This window comes from Macaca nemestrina, chromosome 8, assembly GCF_043159975.1.
Source record: "Macaca nemestrina isolate mMacNem1 chromosome 8, mMacNem.hap1, whole genome shotgun sequence".
In the NCBI taxonomy this organism is placed as follows: domain Eukaryota; kingdom Metazoa; phylum Chordata; class Mammalia; order Primates; family Cercopithecidae; genus Macaca; species Macaca nemestrina.
In genome coordinates, this window is record NC_092132.1 from 126,836,679 (window position 1) to 126,850,879 (window position 14,201).

The window sequence follows — 14,201 nt, forward strand, 5'->3', positions numbered from 1 at the left end:
ATGAAGAGGGTAAATAATGTCCTTAGCACCACGGAGCTAGTAAGTGGAGAACTTTGGAATATGAACCTAGGCAGGCTGAACCCAATGCCTGGATGCTAAGACATGGTCCACCACACTGCCTCTCAGAGGGTGCTCAAATATTTGTTGACAAAAAGTACAAAAAGTGTGGGAATGTACAGTAGTACAGCCATTGTGGAAAACAGTACGGAGGTTCTTCAAAAAACTAAAAATAGACTACTGAATGATCCAGCAACCACTGCTGGGTACATACCCGAAGGAAAGGAAATCAGCATATCCAAGAGACGTCTGCACACTGCCATGTTTATTGCAGCGCTATTCAGAATAGCCAAGATATGGAATCCACCTAAGTGTCCATCAGCAGATGAATGGATAAAGAAAATGTGGCATGTGTACACAATGGAATACTATTCAGCCATAAAGAAGAATGAAACCCCGTCATCTGCAACAACATGGATGGAACTGGAGGTCATTATGTTAAGTGAAATTAGCCAGGTATAGAAAGACAAATGCTGCATGATTTCATTCACATAAGGGAGCTACAAAAACGGACATCATGGAGGTAAAGCATAGAATGGTGGTTACCAGAGGCTGGGAAGGAAGGTGGGTGGGGAGAGGGAGAGAAGTTGGTTAAGGGGTACAGAAATACAGCTAAATAGAAGGAACAGGTATTTGATACTACAGTAGGGAAATTAGAGTTAACAACAATTAATTGTGTATTTCAAAAATAGCTGAAAGAGAAAAATTGGAGTGTTCCCAACACAAAGAAAAGATAAATGTTTGAGGTGATGGATGTCCCAGTTACCCTGGTCTGGCCATTACACATTGCATACACGCCTCAAAATATCACATGTATCCCTAAATATATACAACTATGACATATCAAAAAGAAAAAAAGTAAATAAAATTAGAGCTTACATCATTGAAAAAAAAAAAAAAAAGGAAATAACAGAAAATGACCCTGGTTTTTATCCAAGCTTTCTTTAGTTGGTGGGAAAAATGGCCTAACCCTGCCCCTGTGGTGTTAAAGGGTGTGGGCATCCTGAGCTGTTGCTATGATAACTCAAACGCATCAGCAAAGAGATGGTTCACACCTGTAATCCCAGCACTTTGGGAGGCCGAGGCGGGTGTGGATCATGAGGTCAGGAGATCGAGACCATCCTGGCTAACAAGGTGAAACCCCGTCTCTACTAAAAATACAAAAAAAAAAATATTAGCCGGGCGTGGTGGTGGGATCTCTTCCTCGTAGTTGCCAAATATAATACCCTTCTCAAAAATCCGCAACTTCTTCAACCATTTTGTAGCATTTAACACCATTAGTGAGGGTTCTCCAAAGAAACAGAACCAATAGGACATATGTATATAGCTATGTATGCATCTCTTTATATATATATATCCATATCCATAGACGTAGGTGTATAGAGAAATATTATATAGATAAAGAGAGAAATAAATATTTTAAGAAATTGGCTCATGCAATTACGGAGGCTGGCAAGTCCAAAATTTGCAGGGCAGACTGACAGGCTGGAGACCCAGGAAAGAGGTGATGTTGCAGCTCAAGTTTAATGGCAATCTGGAAGCAGAATTCTCTCTTTCTCAGGGCACCACATCTTTTTTCTCTTAAGTCCCTCAACTGATTGGATGAGACCCATCACATTATGGAAGGTAATTCACTTTATTCAAAGTTTGCTGATGTAAATGTTAATCTCATCTAAAAAATACCTTCATCTTAGAAACATCTAGAATAGTGCTTGACCAGCTATCTGGGAACTGTGGCCTAAGTTCACACACAAAATCACCCATCACAAACTCCATTGACAGCTCCTTCTTGACGCTTTTCTGGCTTATCTGATCCTACATACTTCTGGTCCTCCTTCTAAACTTCTTTGACTTTCGCTGTTAGCTTCTCCTATTGGCATATTTTTTATTTCTCTTTCTTTCTTTCCTTCTTTCTTTCTCCTTCCTTCCTTCCTTCCTTCCTTCCTTCCTTCCTTCCTTCCATCCTCCCTCCCTCCCTCCCTCCCTCTCTTTCCTCCCTCACTTCCTTCCTTTTTTGTTTTTTGTTTTTTTGGTTTTTTTTTTGGAATAGAGTCTTGCTCTGTCACCCAGGCTGGAGTGCAGTGGTGCTATCTCGGCTCACTGCAAGCTCCGCCTCCTGGGTTCACGCCATTCTCCTGCCTCAGCCTCCTGAATAGCTGGGACTACAGGTGCCTGCCACCACACCTGGCTAATTTTTTGTATTTTTAGTAGAGACCGGGTTTCACCTTGTTAGCAAGGATGGTCTCAATCTCCTGACCTCAAGATCAGCCTGCCTCAGCCTCCCAAAGTGCTGAGATTACCGGTGTGAGCCACCATACCTGGCCTTCTTTTCTTTTTCCTTTTCTTTTCTTTTGAGACAGGGTCTCACTCTGTCACTCAGGCTGGAGTACAGTGGCACAGTCTTGGCTCACTGCAACCTCTGCCCCCCAGTTCAAGTGATTCACCTGCCTCAGCCTCCCGAGCAGCTGGGACTACAGGCGTGCACCACCATGCCCAGCTAATTTTTGTATTTGTAGTAGAGATAGGGTTTCACCATGTTGGCCAAGCTGGTCTAGAACTCCTGACCTCAGGTGATCCGCCCACCTTAAAAGTGCTGGGATTACAGGCATGAGCCACCATGCCCAGCTGGTGTATTTTCTAAATACAGGCATTCCCTACCCTTATGTTAGTCAGTGTAAGTAACAATCGCTGCTGTAGCAACCATCCCCACACCCCATTATCTTTAATACAATGAAAACTTATTCCTCACTCACATTGCAATTCAATATGGGTTAGGCAGTTCTCTTCCAAATGATGACTCAGGGACCCAGGGTTCTTCCATCTTGTAATACCATTATCTGTAACAAATGGCCCCTAAGGTTGCTACAAAATGGAAGAGAGAATGGAGGATCATGCATAGGAGAATTTTATGGACTGGGCTGGAAGTGGGATACAGCACTTTTACCCACATTCCATTGGCCAGAGCCCACTAAACTGGGCTCAACCTAACAGCAAGAGGGCTTTAAAACAGAGGCAGCCATATGCCCTGGAAGGAGAGAAGAAACACAGATCAGGGGGTACCAGCATTCTCCACATAGTTCACCTTCCTGGTCACCAAATACCTGTTCACTCCTTTGTTTTCACATATACAACACACTCACCCCTCACCATGGAGGCAACTCAAAGTCCCATCTGGTCATTGCATTGAGATCAAAGTCCAGGCTCTCTGTGTAATCCTTATTCATCAGGTCAGCCTGTAGCTCCCATATAAAATGGGAGGAATATGGTTCTGATAATCACAATCAAAATGCCCATTTAGAAAATGGAAGAATGAAAGACACAGAGTTGCTACTGATCTACAGAAATGTTGAGATCCCTCAGATGTTCTAAAGATCTCTAACCCTGGGGTGGGGAAAATTGCTTGTTTAGGCCCTGATGCAGATCTCTGGAAGAATTCTCTTGTCCATGACACCTTAGATGTGCCCTCTGGAAGGTGCTTCCTGGTGTATCACCCTCTTTATGCACATCTAAAGTGGATGTTGGGGAATGAGTCATTCCTGAGGGCTGTTCACTTCTCACAGCCCACTTCTTCTTGGAGCAAGGTTGTTTTTTAGCTCCACAAGTCAGGATGATGCAGGACAGGTGAGCCCTCAAATTGGAGCTTAGCCTGGGAGGGTTGTTGGCTTCACCTGGGAAAGAATCAAGGGAGAGCTGGTGGTGTTAGACAGTAACTTGTATTGAAATGGCAGTGCACATCGGCAACAGAGGGACTGCTCCTTGCAGAGCAGGGCCACCCCACAGGCAGTGTGCCCAGATTAGCTGCTCAGAGGCAGTTCTGCAGTCATATGTATACCCACTTTTAATTATATGCAAATTAAGGAGTGGTTTATACAGACATTTCTAGGAAAAGGATGGTGACTTCTGGGTTGCAGGTCGTTGCATGGAAAGGGGTGGTAACATCTGGGTGCTGGCATGACAGTGGTAAATTGACATGGCATCCTGGTGGGCATGTCTTATGGGAAGTTCCTTCTGCCATGCCCCTGTTTTAGCTAGTCCTCAGTTTGGTCTGGTGTTCAAGCCCCATCTCTGGAGTCAAGTCCCACTTTCTACCTCAGAGGTACAGGTGAAGGTCTGGACGTGTAGGGGTTTTGGGCAATGATAGTCCCTCAACACTTAGCAAAATCTCATCTGTTTGCTTCTAGTCCATTCCATGGGCCGGTGACCACACCCAGAGTTTTTTCCTAGCTGTAGTTTCCAAACCTACTATTTTCATTTGTTTCCTCTACCCCAGGCCTCTCTCCCTAAGGGCAGTCAGCTACCTTGATGCTACAAGAGTTGACTGGAAAAGCCACATCCTTAATCTAATCATGCCACCTGGCTAAGTCTAAGAGGGCCTTGGCTGCTGGAAAGTTTTGCAATTTACTTCTGTTATCTGGGATCTACAGGCAGTCGGTGCTTTCCTTCCCTTTAGGCTTAAATTTTCTGAACTTTGTTCCCATTCACTTCTCTTTGCAAACCAGTCAATTATTTCACTTTTCTCTTCCTTGTGTTCCTTCGTTAAATACAGGCAGTAGCAGAGAACACACCACTACTTTGCTTATTTCTAACAGATGCCCCTAGGCACGCTGACTCCATGGTAGATAGCATGGGGCCTGCTATCCTCAATATCATAGGCCCAGTTTACCAATTATCATAACACCAAGGATCATCTTCAGCCTCCTAATGTCAGGGTCCTCACCTGCTATGCAGTATTTCCATATTTCCATTTTTAGTATAGCAGCATGTCATTTCAAGCTATCAATTTCTAGAGTTGTTAGAGCAAGTAGCACCATACATGGTCATACAAATAACTGGCTCTGACAAATAACTGTGAGATTTTAGTGATAGCACAATAATCGTTTACTTCTCATTCACATCACAATCCATGGCAAGTTCGGTGTCTGTCTTATAAATGTTGACTCAAGGATCCAGTGTCCTTCCATCTTGCGATGCTGCCATCTTCAATATGTAGCCTCTAAGATTTGGTAGAAAGGAGAGAGATAGGAGGAGTGTGCAGTGTAGAAAATCATGCGATAGGCCTGGAGGAGTCACACAATTGCTATCAGGCACGTTTGTTCCATTGACCTTAGTTCGGTCATATGGCTCCAACTAGAGGTTAAGGGGGCTGGGAAAAAAAATCCCCTAGCTCTGTTTCCCTGAAGAAAAGGGAAACAAAGATGTTGGTGAACCCTAACTCATTAACGAACCCCTCTCCAACCCAGACCTCTGCAGAATTTTTACCTTTTCTCCCTAATGAGCTTTCTAATGTCATGAATTGGAGCTTCATGCAGTGTTGCTGCCTTGGTTTCTCCCCCAAAAATCAATCCTTTGGAAGTTGAAGAACGAAATATTTTTGAGAGAACACAGAGGACTAGTCAAGGGAATGTCATAACTGTGTTCTAGCAAAGTTGGCTATCAAGTGAAAACTTCAATTTAGTTCTAATATTGACTTCAATTTACAATAAGAAATAGAATGCCCTGAAAAAAAAAAAAAAAAGTCCATCAACATACTCTATTGAAGACTTGTCCAGATTAAGTGTTAAATTTACTTTTTAAAGGCCATCCTCTGAACTATGTGATATTTTCACAATTCAAGAGTCTCCTTTCTTTTCTTACTTCCTCCCAGAACTTCCCCTATGATATCTCCCATGTCTATGGATTCTTGCCTCACTGTACATTTACCAGTACTGGAATTTTTGAGTATTATAATGGCCAAGAGGTGTATTGCAATACCACTCTTAAACCAGTGGGTGATGCTATATAACATGGCCTCTTGTAGCTTGATAAGTCTTCAGAGGGTTTAATAGGGTCAAGTTAATACCTATGAACCTTAGGTATTAATTGGGTTCATTAATTAGGTTCATGAACCTTATTTCATGAACTCTGTAAGGATACAGTTCTGAGAAAAGTCGCTTAATTACAAAGGATATTTCAGCGCTTAACCCTCACAGATTAATATAATAACAGCAAAGACAAACTACCTAGGTTCTTCATCTGAATCAATTATAAATTCAGCAAGAAAGTGGCTGACTTCATTTGGGGCTGGATGTAGATGAAAAAAGAAAGAGGCTTGAGGGTATGTGGGAATGGGAAGCGTCTTTTAATTGAATGATCCACTGGACAATGAAAAGGGATCCCTGCAGGAAGTCCTACGATTTAGGTTACTGCAAATAGGACTGGAAACATCTCTGTCTTCAGGTGTTGAGGAATTAGACATATTAAAATAGAAGGATCAGAGCTGGAGAGATGGGACTGCTTTGGGGAAGGTATTCTCCAAAGCATTTGGTACACAGAAATGTCTTCATGGGAGCCCTGTAGCAGGTTGAGCTTTTAACATGATAAGAAGGACATGATGGACATTTCTATCCGTGTTCTGGATGGAGACCCAGAAGTCCAGCTTACCTGTTTGTTTCTTACTCAAAACTGGAAGAACAAAATTCAGAACAATCTTGACAGAGGGCTATAGTGCACTGATAAGATACAATTCAAGAGAGATAAAACCCCACATTTAGTATCACATCATTTTCACTAGTAAAGGATGAAGCTTAGTAATTCAGAGCAAAAGATCTAGTTGATATTTGGTCATGCATGACTTTTGTTCATTTATTAAATTAATATATTTTGCTTGTGTAGCCAAGTACTATGAACCAGAGATATGTTTCCTATCCTCATGGATAGTATAGCTTTGATATGAATCAAAAATAAATAGGATCTTAGATTGCACTAATGGAAAAGTTATTTCAGGTAATTTAACAAGCATTCATTAAGCACCTACTGCAAGCTAAACTGTGTCTTAAAGAAGGGGAGCTGCTGTGGTTTGAATATTTATCCCCTCCAGAATCCACATTGAAACTTAATCCTCAATGTGGCAGTGTTGAGAGGTGGGACTTTTACCAGGTGATTGGGTCATGAGGTCTCTGCCCTCATAAATGGACTAATCCATTCATGGATTAATGGATAAGTGGGGTAATGGATGAATGAATTATCATGGGAGTGGGACTGATGGCTTTATAAAAAGAGGAAGAGAGACCTGAACTGGCACACTCAGCCCCCTTATCATGTGATGCCCTGCATTGCCTTGGGACTCTGCAGAGAGTCCCAACCAGCAAGAAGGCCCTCACCAGATGCAGTCCCTCAACCTGGACTTCTCCTCTTCCATAATTGTAAAAAGTAAATTCTCATTCTTTATATATTACCCAGTTTTCTGTATTCTATTGTAGACAACAAAAAACAGACTAAGACAGGAGTTGAATGCTGAATGACAGAAAAAGGTGTGAACAATCATCTGATAAATTTCAATATAAAATGCTTAGTCAGGATTTCTTTAATTTTTCCATTGCCATAATGATGGAAAATAAGTAGCAAACATATCTTTGAAGTCTTTCATTTTATTTTTAAAAACTGTATAAGAGTTACATGCCATACCACAATGAAAAAAATATATTTTAATATTCAATAATAATGGTTTTACTGAATTGAGGGTAGGAGCTGATATTTTTAAATTGTATGAAAATGCATTTACAAATAAAAATAATAGTTTGAATTAACTCTAGACATATGTTATTGTCCTACACAGGAAGAAAGAATACAAACGTGAATTCTTCTAAAACTAATATGTACATTTAATGCAATTATAATTACAATGCCATGTTTTTTCTTTTAATTATTTTTTTCTTTTTAGAGACAGAGTCGCCCTCTGTTGCCCAGGCTGGAGTGTAGTGGTACAGTCATAGCTTACTGCCTCAAATTCCTGGGGTCAAGAAATCCTCCTGCTTCAGCTTCTTAACTAGCTAGGACCACAGGCACACACCACCATGCCCTGCTCATTTCTTAATTTATTTTTTGTAGAGATGGGATTATCGCTATGTTGCCCTGGCTGGTCTTGAACTCCTGGCCTCAAGTGATCCTCTTGCCCCAGCCTCCCAAATTGCTGTGATTACAGGCAAGAGCCAATGCACCAGGCCTAATGCCGTGTCTTTTCAATGGGGCAAAATTAATTTAAAGTTTATATAGAAGAATTAATGTCCAAGAAAAGTCAAGAAAATTTGAAAAGGAAGAGTGAAGAAGATGACTTTCTCAATATTAAATATTATTTTTAAGCTAGGTAGTTACAGCTGGGAGTGGCGGCTCACACCTGTAATCCCAGCACTTTGGGAGGCTGAGGAGGGTAATATGCTGACATCCTGTCTCATAAAAAAAAATTTTTTTTAATTAACTGGGCCTGATGGTGTGCACCTATAGTCTCAGCTACTTGGGAGGCTGAGATGGGAGGATTGTTTGAGCTAGGGAGTTCGAAGCTGCAGTGAGCCGTGATCATGACACTGCACTCCAGCCTGGGTGACAGAGTGAAACCCTGTCTCAAAAATAAATAAAATAATATTTTTAAAAGCTATGTCATTAGAACAGTATATTATGCAAGAAGAGAGGAATCCGAGGAATAAACTAGAAAGTCCTGATACAGATCCAAGTTTATTTGGGAGAATTTATGTGTGAAAAAATGGTATTTCAACTCAGTGTGATTAGGGTGATTTATTTGATATATTATGTTGACATAATTGGCTATACATCTGGAAGAAAATGAAGTTAGATCCTACCTCATCCTTCTCTTACACATGGATACACACAGTCTTGCACACATACACACAGTCCTACACACATACACCATAAACATATCAATTCCATTTTGATTACATATCTAATAAGAAATTGACGCAATAGAAAGTTAGAAGAAAATCAGAATAGCTGTCTTCTAGCCAGCAGAAGACATTCTTAAACAAGACATGAGATTTAGAAACTATAAAGAAAAAGATGAACAAAAATCACTTGCATAAAAAGTTTAAAAAGTCCTTGGTAATCGAGGATTAAAAAATGGTAATCTGGTTGGAAAAACACAACGCACAAAGGGTCACTTTCTCTATTTATTTAAAGAGCACCTATAAATTGATAGAAAAAAAGATGAATAACTTGATAAAATGAGCAAACAATATGGATAGACAAGTGACAGAGGGGAAATTTTATTTAAAAATAAATAGTTGAAAACAAAAAATATACAAAGAGATGAAGGTGGTAAAAATGTCATTTTTCACCCACAAGATTGGCAAAAATTCAAAGGATCAACACCAGCCTGATCAACATAGGGTAATGGACATTCTCAGACAGGGTGGAAGCCACAGCAGCTTTTGGGGAAAGTCATCAGGTAAGATATATGAGCATTAGGAATACATGTTCTCTTTCATCCAGGCGTCTCAGTGGGACTCTCTACCTCATATAGAGCCATAAAGGCTCTAACAAACTAGGATGCATGCAGAAGGCTGTTTATTGTGGTAGTGCTCAGAGTGACAGGAAAAACTTGGACAAGGGGAATGGCTGAAGAACATATGCTCAGCCTCACCAGGGAATATTATATAGCTATTAAAAATATGAGTTAGATCTGTCTGTGCATTAGCTCAGAGGGATGTTCATAATATTTTACTAAGTGGAAAAGAGTAGATAGCCAAGCAATATGTATCATATAATTTTGTATTTATTTTTTGGAAAAGATAAAAAGGCAAAATCCATTTAGTAGATATCAATATCTAGATAGATATATACATACACACATATACACACACATGCACACATATATTCTAAATGTAAATATATGTATATGTATGTATATAAATAGACAACCACTCTACTTTAGAAGCAGGAGATTTAGCGAGGAATTGAAAATAAGGCAGAGAGAAAGGAAGGAAGGGAAGGGAAGAGAAGGGAAGGGAGGAAGGAGGGAAGAAAGGAATGGAGAGCCAGAGGGAGAAAGGGAAGGGAAAGGGAAGTTTACTCACCAAACATTGACTTTCCCCCCCGAAATCTCTGAATAATACCAGAGCCAGTGGCCTCCTGGTCTCTGCATGCAGTACAGCCTCCCCAGAAGTCAGCTTGAGCCAATCTGAGAAGCACAATGTATTATAAGATAATACAAAAGGAAGCAGAGAGTGCCTTGGGACCACAGGGAGTGACGCCTCTCAAATCACAGGTAGAAAGTGTCCTGCCACTCTCTCCCCTGGCCAGTCAAAACAGTTCTCCCGTGTTTGGTGTAAAAGCCACACAGAGGGACAATGAAGAAATGCAGCATCCTTGGGGGCAGGGATGAGGAGAGTGAGGTTATCTGGCAACTCCACTCAATGCGAGGAGGTTGAGGGACCTTATGCTATAAGGAAATACATTTAAGTTGAGATACAATATTGGTTTTCAAATGTTTGAAGGGCTTTCTTGTGGGGGAGGGGTCAACTTATGTATTGCCTTAGAAATAAGATATGGGGCAAAGAAGTTACAAGGAGGTGGCCGGGTGCAGTGGCTCACACCCGTAATCCCAGCACTTTGGGAGTCCAAGAGGGGCAGATCACTTGAGGTCAGGAGTTCAAGACAAGCGTGGCCAACATGGTGAAACACTGTCTTTATTAAAAATACAAAATTAGCTGGGCGTGGTGGCGCACACCTGTAATCCCAGCTACTCAGTAAGCTAAGGCACAAGAGTCGCTTGAACCCAGGAGGCAGAGGTCACAGTGAGCCAAGATCACGCCACTGCACTCCAGGCTGGCCAACAGGGTGAGACTCCATATCAAAAAACAAAATAAAACAAAATAAAAAACAAACAAAAAAAAGTTATAAAGAGGCAGACTTCAGCTCTATGTAAACAAAACCTGCTAAGATTCCTTTGCACCCCTTTACATTTTCTGTAAAATGAGAACCATATCAGATGCTCTAATAATGACAGAGAGGTGCAGTGAGAAGATGGGTTAAATTCAGAAGTGGTCCTTGACTTTAGGTGCTCATTAAAATGACTTGGAGAGTTTTAAAATCCTGATGCTCTGGCTCCACCCACAATTAATTCATTCATAACCTCTGGAGGTGGGACTCAGGCACTGATAATTTTTAAAGCTCCCAGGTGATTCCATTGTAGAGCCATTGTGTAGCTGAGAACCATTGGTCTAAAATAATTATTAATTGACATCTGGGTAGTTGTGGAAAAAGCAGGTTTGACTTAAGGCAGATCTGGCACCATTTTTTTTTAAAGGGATCACTCACCTAATAATTGGAGCTAAAGGTCACGGTAAAGCAACTCTGGAGTGAAATACAGACCACATAGCCAGTCAATAGCATGAGGGATAGTGAAGGTAGCATAAGCAACCTTTGTCTACTTGTAGGCACATGCTAAGCAGTTCAGGATTGGCTGGCCTCAGAACTTTCCCCAAGAAGCTCCTGAATGGGAAGATGAGACACACCCACTGAGGGAGTGAAAGTTTCTGGACTTTATGGAGGTCGGGGGAAAATCACTCAGAATACCTCTGTATCGTCTGTGGGCTGATTTCACTGGATATGATTTTATTAACCACCAGTTTATCATGGGCCTGTAATTGATTAAATAAATGTATATACCCATTAAATAATTACAGCTTGGAAAGTGTTTCTTTTTTACTAAGGTTTTTTGTTTGTTTGTTTGTTTTTGTTGTTGTTTTGAGACAGAGTCTCTCTCTGTTGCCAGGCTGGAGTGCAGTGGCGCGATCTCAGCTCACTGCAACCTCCAGATCCCGGGTTCAAGTGATTCTCCTGCCTCAGCCTCCCAAGTATCTGGGACTACAGGCGCATGCCACCATGCCCAGCTAATTTTTGTATTTTTAGTAGCGACGGGGTTTCACCACGTTGGCCAGGATGGTCTCTTGACCTCGTGATCCCCCCACGTTGGCCTCCTAAAGTGTTTGGATTACAGGTGTGAGCCACTGCGCCCAGCCTTTTACTAAGTCTTAAAAAAAAATAAAATTGACACAAGAATGGTACATATTTGTAGGGTACAATGTGATGTTTTGATATGTATACACATTGTGTAATGATCAAATTAGGGTAATTAGCAAATCCATCTCAAACGTTTCTTTGTGGCAAGAACATTGTAAGTTCTCTCTTCTACCTATGTTGAAATATACAATACATTATTCAAAAAATAACAGATGCTGGTGAGGTTGTGGATAAAAGGGAAGGCTAATGTACACTGTTGGTGGGAATGTAAATTAGTTCAACCATTTGGGAAAGCAGTGTGGCGATTCCTCAAAGAGCTAAAAACAGAATTAACATTTGACCCAGCAATCTCATTACTGGGTATATATAGGAATATAAATTGTTCTGCCATAAGGACACATGCACTCATATGTTCATTGCAGTGCTATTCTCAATAGCAGAGACATGGAATCAACCTAAATGCCCATCAGTGGCAGATGGATAAGGAAAATATGGTACATATACACCATGGAATGCTATGCAGCCATAAAAAAGAACGAGATCATGTCTTCTGCAGGAACATGGATGGAGCTGGAGGCTGTTATTCTAAGTGAAGTAGCACAGGAATAGAAAACAACATTCCGCATGTTCTCATTTATAAGTGGGAGCTGAATGATGAGAACACATGGACACATAGAGGGGAGCAATAGACACTGGGGCCTAGATAAAGGTGGAGGGTGGGAGGAGGGAGAGAATCAGAAGAAATACCTTTTGGACACTAGGCTTAGTAGCTGGGTGAGGAAATAATCTGTACAACGAACCCTCATGACACAAGTTTACCTCTATAACAAACCTGCACGTTTACCCCTGAACCTAAAATAAAAGTTAAATAAAAAGAAATACACAATACATTATTAACTATAGTCAACTCTGCTGTGCAACAGAATACCAGAACTTATCCCTCCCATCTGACTTTAACTGTGTACTGGTTGACCAATCTCTCACCATCCTCCCTCCCCACTCCCCTTAGAGAGTGATTCCCTTTTTATTTTATTTTATTTTTCAGAGACAGGGTCTCACTTTACTGCCCAGGCTGTAGTGCAGTGGTGCGATCATTGCTCACTGCAGCCTTGACCTCATGGGCCCAAGAGATCCTCCATCTCAGCTTCCTGAGTAGCTGAGATTGCAGGCGTGCACCACCATGCTTAGCTAATTTTTTATTTTTATTTTTTGTAGAAACGGGGTCTCGTGACGTTGCCCTGGCTGGTCTTGAACTCCTAGGCTCAAGCAATCCTCTCACCTTAGCCTCCCAAAGTTCTGGGATTACAGGCATGAGTCACCACGCCAATTTGAGAGTGATTCTTAATCACAGGCCACAGGATACTGCTCTTGCCCATTCCTAGTTTGTTCCAGCTGTATCAAACTGTTGGCTGAGCTGTGCTGCTCGTGGTGCTGAGCCAGACAAAGCCTGGTTGGGGATGTGTAATAAGGACGCTGCGTAGCGAAGCAGCCCCAGAGACATCCAGGCAGCCAGAGATGGCGCACAAAGCATAAAGAGATAAACAGATAAATGCAAGGGTCTTTACATGTCGCTCCCTGGCCCTCCCCATGGCCCCGACTCTCCAATAAAGGAAATCAAGCTAAAGCTATGATGGGAGACAGAGGATAAAGCAGCAGCACCTGCCAAGAAGATGATGCATTCTGTATGAATCAGCCCAGTGACTCAGCATCTGATAAAGCTTATTTGGAGTGTTTAGGGCAAGGGAAGGAGTGATTCTGCTCTGCTTTGTGTGCTCAGGCCCCCGGGCATTGGCTGGCCCAAGGCTCCCCGCTGACATTGGCTGGCCCAGGGCTGGGCCAAGAGTTTCAAGAGAGATGAGGTCCAGAATGCCAAAGGGCTGGGGAAAAGTCTGCAAACCATGGCAAGGCAAGGAGCTGCAAGCCTGGAGGTCACTGGGAAAAGCAGACTAAGTTGCCTTCAAATATCAGAAGGGGCACTATGGGAGAGAGAAGCTGGATTTTCTCTCTGTGGCTCCAGAGGGCAGAACTGGGCTCGGGATTGGCCCATACATGAGCCAGACTGTGACTCAATCAAAAAAGGCCCCAACTTTATCAAAAGCTTTACTAGATAAATGATTGCACGGAAGGTAGTGAGCTGCCTGTTATTGGTGGTGTTCAAACACGGGCAGGATGACCACCTGGTGCAGATGTTGGGGATGGAGTAGGAATCAGGCAGTGTGCAAGTCCTGAACCAATCAATCTCTATGATCTACTTAGAATATTAAACATCTGGTGATGCATTTATGGCGCTTTCAAAATTCACCCTTTTTTTCCCTCAAAGTTTGATCTTCTGAACCTTGTTTGATTAGTAGTGG